General features: G+C 41.8%; 1 pseudogene; it reads left to right on the top strand.

Moving 5' to 3' along the window:
- The first annotated feature begins 256 nt into the window (after window positions 1-256).
- LOC149304012 (vomeronasal type-2 receptor 26-like) lies at window positions 257-8413 on the top strand (annotated as a pseudogene).
- Window positions 8414-14111: the final 5698 nt, after the last annotated feature.

The raw sequence follows: 14111 nt of genomic DNA on the forward strand, positions 1-14111 counted from the left end.
GAAGAATTTTAGCAAACAAACGAAAATAATGAACTCGATCACAAGTATGATGCTATTATATCTTGTGTAAATCAGAGCAGAGAGCAGACACAGCTCCATCTGTCTGATTCCTTACCTTCCATATATGCCTTGTGTTCTGTCTTCAACTCAGTGAGTCAATGAGCATAGCTGTTGGATTATCTTAATCATGAAGGCTCAATGTAAAGACCATTTTGGAGGTGTTAACTGATGACTGGATGATACACTTTCACACGAGATGGTTCCATTCATGGTGTCTATACTAGTCTTGTTACTTCAAGTGAGATTGAATATTCCAGTTACTAAATGTGGCACCAGCAATCCTCTTTTTATTAAGCCCAAGCATTATCATCCAGGAGATCTCCTCATTGGTGGCATTATTCCTCATTTCTTCCTGTTCACGGAGGAGGTAACATTCCAAGCAGATCCATCTGCAGCACCACTTCATCAGCCCCTGTATGGAGTAGCTGTTTTTAATCATTCTCTCAGATCATATTACAAGCATGCTTCTTCAATTCACTTTGACTTTCCTTGGGTGGGGCATGAAAATCAGAAAGGCACTCCATGGCTGCACCTGCACTGCAGAAATAATCTGGTTTGACACCACTTTAACTGCCGTGGCTCCAGAGCTTTGCTCTGGTGCTGCAACATGCCACACTTCCCAGATTTCCATAGCATGGAGCCATGGCAGTTAAAGTGGTGTCACACTAGATTATTTCTACAGTGTGGATGCAGCCATTGTCTTCTCCTGCCATCAAGTTGCTTTTGTGATTTTCACTGTGTTTGGTTTTGCTTCAGTTGCTACTAGGTTGGTTGATTTCATTCCAGCAGTTCTAGCTGTCCATCCTAATACCCCATATCTCAAATCTTTTTCTCTAAGTACCAATTCTTATTAACCAATTTCTTTAAAGAATTGGTGATGCCTTGAAAGTGATAGGCTGTTGGGGAGTGCGGTATTGTGTCTATAGTTCTGGCTATAAAAAGCATACTGGCCCAGGAATTCCTTATCTGATCTTCCAGCCTACTGTTTGCATGCCAAACCTATGCCCCGAAAAAGAAATCCCACCACCTTGCTATAACATTGGAGTTGGATTGTATCTAATATTTCCTGTATGCTCATTTGAATGACTTTATATTTATTATGGTGGTCAATGAGAGGCATTAAAGCAAGCCCATTTTCCCTTCTTGATGTAATATTGCCACTGCTGTCATGGGTTTTTGTTGGTGTTATTGCTATGAATATTACCATCTTCATTTTCTTTCCAATAGTTCTTGTTAGTGAGATAATTATAGTCTTATAATACTTATGTATAGCTCCAAAAGTAATAAGGAGGGATACCTTGCTGTTATTTGCCTGTAGTCTGGCTTTGACATAGAAAATCCTATGAATGAGGGACTGTCAGCAATCCTAGTCATCAAAGCCTGGCTCAGGGTTTGCAAAGGCAGAGGGATACTCTCCCTTATTTACCAATCTATCTACACCATAGTGTCTCTTTATCGGTTGCCTTCCACTGAGCCAAGCATTATTGTCTTTTCTAATATGTCATGTCAATATCACCATCTGTCTGGAGTATTGTTGCTGTCAGTTGCCTTTGAGTAATATTTGTCTCATGACAACACTGTGTATGAGATATCTCCAAAAACCCATGTCCTCAGCTGCTCTGCTCAGGACCTGTAGGCTCGGGGCCATGATTTCTTTGACTGAGTCTATCCTTTAAGTCTATCCATCCATTTAAATTGATAGGGATGGTCTTTAAATTGGGTTTGACACTCTGATAGATTTAATATTCACACTTCATGGTCAGCTCCACAATCCATGGCTGGATTTGTGTCAGTGTAAATAAAATAACATCATAAATGCTCTGTTCAAACACTGGACATTGGTATGTTCATGATGACATGAAATTAGTTTGCTAGATCAGCTGATATTTGGAAGAACAAGACATCCTGGTCCCAGTTCTCCCCAAATTGTCCTCCTTACCCTTCAGGCTATTTGCGAGCAATGCCATTTGCAAATAATATTACAATCAAACATGGCAAAAATCAGTTTTTGAAGCAGATGTACTATTACAAAGATTTACTCCCTTTATAGATACTTTCTTCAAAACTACCAGCAGATCCTGGCCTTGGTGTTTGCAATAGAGGAGATCAATGAAAATCCCCACATCTTACCCAACATCAGCCTGGGCTTTTCTGTCTCCAACAACTATTTCACAGCAAGGTGGACCTATTTTGCCTCAATGGAGCTTCTTTCCACACACAATAGATTTATCCCTAACTATAAGTGTGATGCCAAGGACAATGTAGTCTCAGTTATTGTGGGGCCCAATCCCCAGTTCTGTCAATATGTGGCGACAGCACTCCATCTTTACAAGATTCCACAGGTAAGATGTGCTCTCAAAATTTTGGAGGGTAGCCAGTCCTGCACACTAACCTTGCTCTTTCTTATTGCTTATGGATACTACTACTAATAATAATAACAATTATAATAATAATTCTTAATAATTTCTTCAAGGCAGGAAACAACAATTAACAGACAAACAATATTAGCTAAAAGACATCAGTTAAAGGAGAAATAAATGTATACATATTAGCACCATCCACATTTAAAATTCCTAATGTAAATTTCACAGTTTAAAAATCATCTGGATACAGGAAGAGATTTGTCTTTTATGCTCTTTTAAACAGTGCACTCGGCTGCTGGATCTCTTCCAGCAGGTTGTTCCTCAGTTTAGGGGCAGCTGACAGTTGCCAAACTAGTCTTGGCTGACTGCAGCAGACTTCCACCAGTGAAATGAGAGAGCAGGGTGAAGCCAGTATGCCAAAAAAAGGAAGAAGAAGGGGAAATGAATTACCTCTTCATGTTGCTTATGGATCAAATCTAAAAAAAAGAAAACCAATGCTGTTTTCCTGAAAGTCTGAAGGAATATTAACAACAGGTGGAACTTACATCTACTGATATGAGAATCTATTCGTCTCTTAAGCTTTCAGAGATCGGGGGGGGGGGGGGGGACACAACCAAAGGAAATCTAATAATATGATGAATGAAACAATTGTCTCTGGTAGCTTATTGGGAGGCAGCAAAGCATTGAAGTAGAAATCTGTATTCCAAACAGTTTACCCTGTGCTGACAAAGTACCCTGCCTCCCAAAGGTGACGTTCAGGCTGTTATCCCATTCTTTATGTTGAAAAAAGGTTCAGTAGTTAGTCATGGGGGTGGCTACTTGTTCTTCTGTTCGGTGTGCATAGTCTCTTGTGCCGGTTATGGAATTTCTCCATCAGTAGGAAAAAATTAGAATTTAGTTCCTGAATAAATATAAATAAATGAATGAATAAATAAAACTTCTATTTCTACCTCGCTTTTTGTTAAAACAGTCAAAGCGGCTTACCATACTAAAAGAGTACAGCAATATATTTACAAAATACTCCCCCCCTTAAAAAAGAATTAACAGTTTAAGGTTAAAATTACATAAAACAATAACGGTGGGCAAAGTAATCACATATATTGGGGGATCGTTACATGGCCGAGTAGTTTATTCTACAGAGAAAAATACAGATGGAAATAGGGACATGCTTGTTTTTGTTTTAAAACCATCATCCAATCTTCTTTCCTTAGCTCATATATGGATCTGCTCCCTTGATGGATAATACAGTTTGGACTGCATTCTTTCACCAGATGTTCCCAAGTGACCACCATCAGAACCAAGGGATTCTACGGTTGCTGTTGCATTTCAACTGGACATGGGTTGGAGTGGTTTATGTAGATAATGACAGTGGTCAAAGATTTATACAGAACATAGTTCCCATGTTTTCTGAGAATGGTGTATGCTTTGCCTTTGTAACACCAATAAATAAAGAATCTTATTTCTTAGAAATTTACAAGATGGTGGTTGGCTATCTTAAAATATACAAGCAGATCATGGAGCACACTGCCACTGTTGTGATCATACATGGAGAAAACCAGGTCATGATTGGTTTGAGATTAATGACCTATGCGCCAACTTTTTCTGCCACTCAAGCAAAGAGCAGAGTCTGGATTCTGACAGCCCAGATGGAATTCACCTCAGTTCCCCCTTTAAGAGGAACAACATTAGATGCCTTCCATGGCGCAATATTCTTTGCAGTTCCCTCAAAAGAGGTAGCAGGATTCCAGGCATTTCTTCAGTCAAGGAACCCTTTTTCTGAAAAAGAAGATGGTTTGATGAGAATCTTTTGGGAAGAGGCATTTGAGTGCAAGCTTCCTAGTGCCACCTCAAAGGAGAAAACTGACAATGCTTGCACTGGGGAGGAGAAACTAGAAAACCTTCCTGGGTCTGACTTTGAAATGGGTTTGACTAGCCAGAGCTACAGCGTCTACAATGCTGTCTATACTGTGGCCCATGCTTTGCAAGCCTTACATTCAACTAGATTCATTCTCAGGGCAATGGCTGATAATGGCAGGCAGATGCTACTGACTCAACATCTTTGGAAGGTAATCTATACCGAACTACAGGCAGGAGTGTGCATAATATTCCTATGTTTAACTATATCCACCCAGTCTAGAATATTGGCACCTGAATTCTAGATCTGCTCCAGTTTCGCTTGTTCTGGTGTAGACTTCTCTCTTTAATCACTAGCTGATTCATGCCATCTCTGCTAAATTACAGAGGTGCCTCCAAGTAGAGAGATCACTAGATGTGATAGTAAATATACAGATTCTGATTGGAACATGTCAGTATGCTGAGTCTATAAAAGTAAATAAACATTAGCGATACATACACATTGTGGAATATCTTCAGGAATTACCTTGGTTTGATTCCTTTTAGCTACATCATTTTCTGCAAGGTGTCTCATTCAACAACAGTGCTGGGGAAAAGGTTTCCTTTGATGAGAATGGGAAGATAGAAACTGGATTTGATATCATCAACTGGATTGCAATCACAAATGATTCCTTCTGAAGAGTCAAGGTTGGAAAGGTTGACCCCATGGTTCCCCCAGATAAGCTGTTGGACATTTCTGCAGCTGATATTACCTGGCCCCAAATGTTCAACCAGGTAGGTCTTTTCCACCTCTCAGGCTGCATGCAAATATGTGGATATTCAGAAACAGTGGCTGCATCATAATGCTAACATAGCTATAGAAGAAGTGGTGGCTGGTGTCTTCCATGCCAGAATGTCTAAGAATTTGCCCTGAATTTTAGGGCAAACTCTAACTAAGGTATCTAAAGTCTTGAGCCTCTTTTAAGTATTATGTCCCAAGGCTTTGGGAAGTACTCTCAATTTTGTGCTAAAACTCAAAAAGGATTCCATCTAATGGTTTCTTCTTTAAAGATTGATTCATAGGAATGACATCTACGTCTTTCTTTTTTATGCCTTGCTTAACAGGAGTACCCTTTTCCTGTAGACATATAATCAGGAAAAAAAACCATGTGCAAGTGTTTCATATTGTTGAACTTCTAAACATTTTGGGTCTCTGTGAATATTTGTTTGAAAGCATGTGATTTATGGATTTGCCCAAGAGATTCTAGTAATATTCTAGCCCATGCTATCTATGGCTGGATTTGCACTGCAGAAATAGTGAAGTTTCACACTGTTTAACTACCATGGCTCAATGCTATGGAATACTGGAATTTGTAGTTCTGTGGAATATTTAGCCTTCTCTGTCAGAGATTTCTTGTGCCATGACAAACTTCAGATCCAATTATTCCATAGCATTGAGCCATGGCAGTTAAAGAGGCATGTCCTGATGCATTATTTCTGCAGAGCAGATGCAGTGTATGTGATACTAAGCATAGTATTCTGCAGAGCAACAAATGGTAGAAATTCAGAGCAACAAATTGAACATAGCAGTATAATTATTTTACATCACAACATTGGTATTACAGCATTCTCCTTCCATATCTTGACAGGCACAGCCCATTTCTCTGTGCAACGAAAGGTGTAACCCAGGCTATATGATGGTTGAGAAAGAAGGGTATCCATTTTGCTGCTATGATTGTCTCCCATGTCCTGAAGGAGAGGTTTCAATTCAGAAAGGTAAGATACACACTACAAAACAATTTAGCTGTGTTGTGAAATATATACAAGTGTATGGTCACTTATTTCTTCACCTTTCAAGAGATATTTATTGGATAAAATAACTGACATGAATATAGCTCAGTAGAAGCTCTATTCTACGTATGTTAGGCAAGGAATAATTCTACACCAGAGAAAACTTTCTTGATTCTAACAAAAAGTATCTGAAATGATTTTAAGTACAGCTTCCAATGAATTCCTTATCTAAGGCGGGATACAAACGGGCAGGGGAAGACATCTTGGAGGTGTATTCTGCTGAATACGGAGCCTCCAGACCGCCCGCCCCGGGGGCGTGGCTCAGGAGATGGGGCTTCCACATGGGGGCAGTGAAGATGCCTCACCTGGGGCCGTTTCTGACCCGCAGTTTCCAAACCGCCGCCTCGGAGGACGCTGCAAAGAGAGAGGCAGCTTCCTCACGGGCGGCCAAAAATGGGGCTTTTTTTTTCCTTTGCCGGCTGGCGGATGCGCAGCTGCGCAGCTGCAGCACTAAGCAGCGGCGGCAGAAAGCCTATGGGCACATTTAAAGTGCCCAAGCCCCTTTAAAACTTTTCCCCCCGCTCTGCCCAAGAACAATGGTGGTCTCCTGCCAGCTGGTGATCAGCTGGTGTTGGCATCCTTGTCCACTTGCACTTTGCCAGTGTCACCAGCATCATGGATGCCTCCTCTCCTTTGGTCCCCGCGTTCCTGCTGAATCTGCAATGCACAGCCACAGCTGTCGCCGCTGCCACCGCTGTCCCCCTGCCATCCCCCATCACCTCCCTTGTACATATGTAAATATTTACAGTTTTAGCGTTTTTTATTGTTAGGTGAAAATGGCACAGGAATGTGTGTAGGGGCTCACTTTAAAGTCCAAACTTTCCAAGCAGCGCATGCGTACATGTTGCTCTAGGGTTAGGGTTAGGGTTAGGGTTAGGGTTAGGGTTAGGGTTAGGGTTACGAGTCTTAAAATGCGCTGCAGCTGTGCTGCAGCTTCCACACCTGCATGGCAGTTGACGCTGCAATTAAAGCCTGACTGCAAACTGCGCATGTTCCAGGACCCCGACTCATTATGCGACGCAGCAGACATGGAGCTTTTAAATGGGCAACTTAAATTAGCGGCGTAGCAATTCTGGCGTACCGGTGCAGCAGCTTACAGACGGAGCTGCGCAGCTGCGCATCAAACGGAAAAGAAGCGGAGAAAAGCAGCACCTTTTTAATGCCCCTTCTTCCCGCTTGGGGCGTGCGGGGGGCGTGTTCATGGTGGCATTCAGGTAAGGCCCGTCTGAAGGCTCTACCTTCATGACGTCATGAATACACCCCTTTTTGCCCGTCTGTATCCCGCCTAAGTCTTATAGTCTAATATAAAACTTTATGGTACCAGTTCTCCCATTTTGTATAGTAGACTTTTCTCCTGAAGCTCAGTTTCTATCTTTGTCTGTTCTCCAGATATGACTGAATGCTCTCAATGTGCAGAAGAGCTGTTTTCAAACAGTGAGAAGACCCAATGCATTCAGAAACGGATAGATTTCTTGTCTTATGAAGAACCTTTGGGGATCAGCTTGGGCATGGCTGCTCTCTCCTTTTCTCTCACCACAGCCTTGGTGCTTGGGATCTTCTCGAAGTATTCAGACACTCCCATAGTCAAAGCCAACAACAGCAATCTCAGCTACACTCTCCTCATTGCCCTCTTGCTTGCCTTCCTCTCCACTTTGCTGTTCATTGGACAGCCACAGAAGGTGACTTGTCTCCTTCGACAACCTGCTTTTGGGGTCATCTTCTCAGTGGCCCTTTCATGCATTTTAGCCAAAACCATGACTGTTGTTTTAGCTTTCCTGGCCACCCAGCCAGGGTCCCACATGAGGAAATGGGTGGGGAGGAGACTTGCCTCTTCCATCATCATTTCTTGCTCTCTTGTTCAAACCACTCTTTGCACTGTGTGGCTAGCAAACTCTCCCCCATTCCCAGATATTGACAGGCACTCCATGAAGGGAGAAATTGTACTGGAATGTAATGAAGGTTCAGCTATCATGCTTTACTGTGTCTTGAGCTTCTTGGGCCTGCTTGCCATAGTCAGCTTCACTGTTGCTTTCTTAGCCAGGAAGTTGCCTAGCAGTTTCAATGAGGCCAAACTGATCACCTTCAGCATGTTGGTCTTCTGCAGTGTTTGGTTGTCCTTTGTTCCATCCTATTTGAGCACCAAGGGGAAATACATGGTGGCTGTGGAAGTCTTCTCCATCTTAGCCTCCTGTGGTGGTTTACTGAGCTTCCTTTTTATCCCCAAATGTTTTATTATTTTGGTATTCCCTGAATTAAATAAGCCAGAACAGATAATAAGAAGGGGAATAGACTCAAAAATCATATAAACCCAGTTTAGCAGCTGTGCATTCTATTAGAAACAATGGGATTTTCACCAGTTGTGACTAATGGCTTGTTTTTTGTAATGACGCTAATCTAAAAATAAGCATAATTTAGGATAATATTTTTATCAAGGCTGAGCAGTCCTAATCCCAATTCTAATTTGATCTCAGGTCGTAATTCAGTGATTTGGATGCCATGCCATGCTATTCAAAACCCTATTGAAATGTGAAAGTATGAATACTGAAACCTTCCATTCTCAGATTCAGAATGTCCAGAATTTAGGGATATAAAGAATATTCTCCAAAATTCAAAAATTAGTAGAAATATGTCTAATTCGAAAATTTTGAAAGCATTTTATAGAGAAGAAATTCTGATCACTTCTCGATCATGAGTAAGAATTTTGATTTTTAATCATTTCCAAATGAAGTGAAGAGATGAAACTTTCAGCTGACAATGGCAGGGATTTGGGGTATTTTGCGTAAGAAAAGCTACCATTCATCCTGGGTTTTACCAGAAGCTATTTCCTTTGTTAGGGTGATTCCTCCCCCATCTTTGCTCACTCACAGCTTTACTTTGAAAAACAAAAGAGAACAAAAGGGGAGGCATTTTGTGTGTTGGTGGTAGATAAGACATTCTGCCCTTTATGCCATGCTCTTTTTGGTTGCATCACACACTCTTATTCATGGATATTTTGAACTCTGCTTGCCAAATATATATATATATATATATATATATATATATATATATATATATGCAAAATAAAAGTAGGTTTGCCTTAGCATCACCTTGAGAGAGCTGGAGAGAGGTTTGTCATGCCCTGCCTCTGAGGCTGAGAAATTGTGCACTCTCCTTGCCAGGAGAGGCTAGAGTGCAGAATATCCATGAATGAGAGAGTGTGACATACCCAATGTCACCCTGTGGATTTACATGGCTGAGCTGGGATCAAGATTCTAGCCTCCCAGTTCACCATAGAAATTCACTGGCTGACCTTCGGCAATTGACATGCTCTCGGCTTCAACTCCAACTCCTAGGTATTCCTTCATGGTAGAAGAGGGGGGTGGTTGGATGACCCCATGGAATCCCTTCGAATGCTAGGTTTTATCCATCATGGCAGAATTCCTGCCATTGCACCCCACCCTGCCCCTTCTTCTCTTTTGTGAGGGTCACATTCTCTCAGCCTCAAAGGCAGGGCATGACCAACTCTCTCTGTCTGCACCTCTCCCATGGTGATGCTAAGGTCATGCAATAATAATAATAATAATAATAATAATAAGCCTTCCAGTTCACCATAGAAATTCACTGGCTGACCTTGGGCAAGTCACTTGCTCTCAGCTTCAAATCCAACTCCTAGGTATTCCTTCATGGTAGGTTTTATCCGTGGCAGAATTCATGCCATCGCACCCCACTCTGCTCCTTCTTGAGGATTCCTGCTTGGCAGAAGAGCATTGCCACTTGGCACCCCACCCCTCCCCTTCTCATCTGTGAGGGTCACACTGTGTCAGCTTCAGGGGCATCCCATGGCAAAACCCCTCTTTATGCCAAGAAAACCCTTGGTTTGTCCCTTCTTCCAGTGCCATCCTGACGTTGAACAGGGATCAGACTACATGTCCTCTAGGATCCCATTTTTTCCTATATATTACTTCATAGCAGAAGGGGGTTGGACTGGAAAGTCCTGAAGGGTCCCCTCAACTCTACCATTTCTTGTTGGGGCTTCAATCACAGTTTATTTGTTGAGACTGGGCTTTTTTCCCCTTTTGTGTGTGTGCCTTCAGGTTTTTTAAGCATGGGAATGTTCTTTAAACATCTGCCAAACTTCCTTTTGACATGGTAATTGAGTTTGAAATGCAAAGTAATTAGCGTAATTATTCGACTTGTCTTTTATTGTCATTCGAGAAATCTGTGAAAAATATTTCTCTAGCTGCTGAAAGGGAGAGAAGAAATCACCTTTTGAAAGGGGGACTTGTGGAACAAATATTTATTTTAAAAATTCTCAGCAAGTTCTCAATGAACGAGAATTAAAACCTGGGTTTCTCAAATCACTACGTTGCAGTTTGTTTGCTTTATGATGTGAATAAAAGCTGTTACAGTCACTTCTGGTAGGATCAACCCTTACAAATATTAGAAGAATTAGTGTACCTTACCCCACCCCCATTTTACCAGATGCATTTCCTATCCACTGTGCCTCCTGCATGTTCTAAAAACTACTTTAACTATAAAGCACTAATGGTTTAGAAAGTTTAGTGAAAGTTCCATAAGTGCAAATTTTTGTCCCTCGACCTGTCCTCATAGAAGTGGAAGGGTGTAGCCACAGTGCAGAATTAAAGAAATTCGACACCACTTTAACTACCATGAGTCAGCCCTACACAATCCTGGGATTTGTAGTCTGGTGGGGCACCATTCCAGGCTAACTACCTCCCCAAACTACAAATTAAGATGTCAGTTTAAGTGGTGTTAAATTGCTTTAATTCTGCATTGTGGCTACACCTCCAGTGAGCCTTCTCACAAGTGGGAGATGTAAAAAGGTAAAGACTGCACTCCTTTTCATAGCTAGCCCTGACACTGCCCTGCTATTAAGGCAGGGGCTTTTTTTTTTTTAAAGACTTGCACTGCATTTCTGTATAGATTAAATGATAGAAATGCTGTTACTACAAGTCTATTTCCATTCTTTTACCTATCCTTGCATGGTGTCTGGATGGGTCAGGAAACCGTGTGGGCAACCTGGAGTATCCTGGCCCCAAAACTTCCCAAACTTATCACTGTTACTGGAGCCTTCTATTTCAATGCTGGGCAGCTGTTTGCACCAGAGTCCTGCTGTGCCACTCAGTTCCAGTGCCACCACAGTGTCACCTCACCCTTGGATCAGAATCAAGAGCCCACCCTTGATTGCTTGGCTTGTCACTTTGTTCTAATCTCATAAGAAGTGGTGCACATTTTAAGCAGGTGTCTGGCATCGCAGCAGAGGGCTCTAGATCTTCCAGGATGATCCAGAGCAAACAGAAAGTTATTATATTGTGTTTTAAGAGGGGTATTCCCTAGGTTTGATGCTGAATGGGCTGGATGTCATCAGGTATGTTCACACCAGCACCAGGATTTGAGCTGTACATCATCCAGACTCCCCATTGAGAGCATCCGCCCATGCAGAAAGGGCCTCAGATTACACCCTGATTTAAAGACAGCTTTTAAAAGTACACAGTCTTCCCCCTGAAAATAGAATGGCTGGAAGAATGAAGGGCATGCTGCTTTTAAAAAGTAAAATGACAGTGCAGACAGAAAACACACCTTGGAATGTAGGGAGGCGGTGACCTGATTGGACATAGGAGTTTAGTGCATAGCTAAAAACTGTGACATACCACTACTGTTTTCAATTCTAATTCAGAATACATTCATATATTATTGCCTGCATTTTCTGCTGATGCCGCCAGCCGGGTGAATTCTGGGTAACTTCTGGTTAGAAGCTGTGCTCTGCCAGCCTCTTTTCAAAACTGGGAATCTCCTGCCTTTGCAAATCAGCCAGCCGAGCTTGGATTCTAGCCAGAAATTACCCAGGATTCACCCAGCTGGCGGCATCAGTGGCAAAATGCAGGTGATAATATCCAGATGTATCCCGAACTAGAACTGAAAACAGCAGAAATAAGTTACGTTTTTTACTCTGCACTAAACTCAATATAGTCACTTATAAAAGCCAAGCAAAACCAAAGAAGATCCAAAAGAATTTTTTTAAAAAAAAATGCCCGTTGTAACAGTTCCTTAAGTAGATAACTCATATCACATGCAATTAATCAATGTTTGTTGAATCTGTTTCATAGTACACTTGTCCCTCCACATTTGAAGCTTTGACTTTTGCGGATTTGATTATTCACTGATTTAATTAATATGTTCTCTCTAGGAATCTCTAGATCCTCCAGTGCAAGTCTATGGTGAACTTTAACCAAAGGTTGCACTGAAGGACCTAGAGATTCCTAGAAAGAACACTCCACTAGGAATTTGTAGCTCCTCCAGAACAATTCTATGGTCAGTATCTGGCAGATGTTGATCACCGAGTTGCACTGGAGGACCTAGAGATTCCTAGAGCAGTGTTCTTTCAGGTAAAAACATAGTGGTTTTGTTATTATTGGGGAGCCATGAGGTGAATTCATATTTAAAAATAAATGACTGGTGACACTTTTGCTGCTTACTGTCTTCTTTACTTCACCCTCTTTTTGTTCTTTTTCTATATGCCAGTTCATCTAAGAGCACTGTTGTTGAGACCCTATCCAACCAACTGTAAAATGAGATCCCACTATGTGGTTGCCATGCTTTCAAAATCTCCATTCATACTATATTCAAGAGTAATGTTACACTCGTGTGTTTTTGTATTGCAACTCTTCATGTGAGCCTTTAAACGCAAAGGATCACAAAGCACCAGATTTAAATTTAAATTGGGGAAGGAGCAAGAAATGATTTTAAAAAATCAAAAATCTTCATGGAGTGATATTAAATGTTGCATCACAAATGATCCAGTCTGCTAAGCCACCTGTGACTGGAAGTTAGAGCTGTCAATGAGCAGACTCTGGCACAGCTCTGCCCCACCTGCACCTCTCAATTTGTCCCTACCAATGTTGTTGGTTTGCCTTATTTTGCAGAAATAAACAGTCTGACATTTTTAACTGTATTTTGATGGCCGGATAACCAAATCAGTATGAATTACTTCAGACCCATCTCCTCTAATCCCTGTGGGTCCCAGACAGCCCAACTGACCTGGCTAGGAGTGCTTCTACTCTGTAGAAATCATGTTGTTTGAAACCACTTTAACTGTCATGGTTCCATCCTACAGAATATTACGGTTTGTAGCTTGTTATCTCGAGGTGCATGCTGAGTTCATAACCCTTGTCAAAGTGGACACAAGCAGAGTTTATGTACATGGACAAGACGGCCAGAAGAAGGTCTGTGAAGAGTCTTAGAAGTTTATCCCCCCATCCCTCCCCCCCCCCATTATAGGCATGGGAAGGGGATGCTCGTGGGTGCGTGCAACTGAGAATAAACAGATTTTATTGCACATCAAAGCATCCTCAAAAAGACCCCATTCTGGCGCCCAGCACCAGGCCATCCCCATTCAGTGCTGAGGAGTGAAATTTTTGTCTGACAGAAAACAGACAGACAAAAATGGTGCTCCTCAGCACTGAACAGGGATGGCCTGGTGCTGGGCGCCGGAATGGGACCTTTTTGAGGATGTTTTGGTGTGTGATAAAATCCGTTTTTTCTCAGACACACGCGCCCACAAGCATCCCCTTCCCGTGCCCATAATGGGGGGAAAACAGGTGCGATAAACTTCTTAGTTACGTAGCAAACTTCCTCTCACACACAGGAATGAATCTCAGTACAGCAAACTTTCTCTCAAATGAGGGTTCTTTAATCTTTGTTACATAACTATTTACAAAGATTACACAGAGTATATGACATCTGTCTTGAATACTCTCAAATAAGTTACTTTACCAACCAACCAACCATAACAACAACCTCTAAGGCAGTTACAGTAACACCAACTGTCTAACCGACATTCTCTCTCAGAAGAAAAAGTGGCAGTTGCGTCAGCCTTTCCATGATGCACTGTTTTAAAATGCAGACTCATGTAACTGTCACTAGAAGCATTAATAACATCGCTACAGTTCTTCCTAGTGGCCACATCCATGTCATTTTCTCAGACCTGTTTACAACATGGTCCTG

This window comes from Sceloporus occidentalis, unplaced genomic scaffold (assembly GCF_023333645.1).
Source record: "Sceloporus occidentalis isolate IW3139 unplaced genomic scaffold, rSceOcc1.0.p SCAF_14, whole genome shotgun sequence".
NCBI lineage: Eukaryota > Metazoa > Chordata > Lepidosauria > Squamata > Phrynosomatidae > Sceloporus > Sceloporus occidentalis.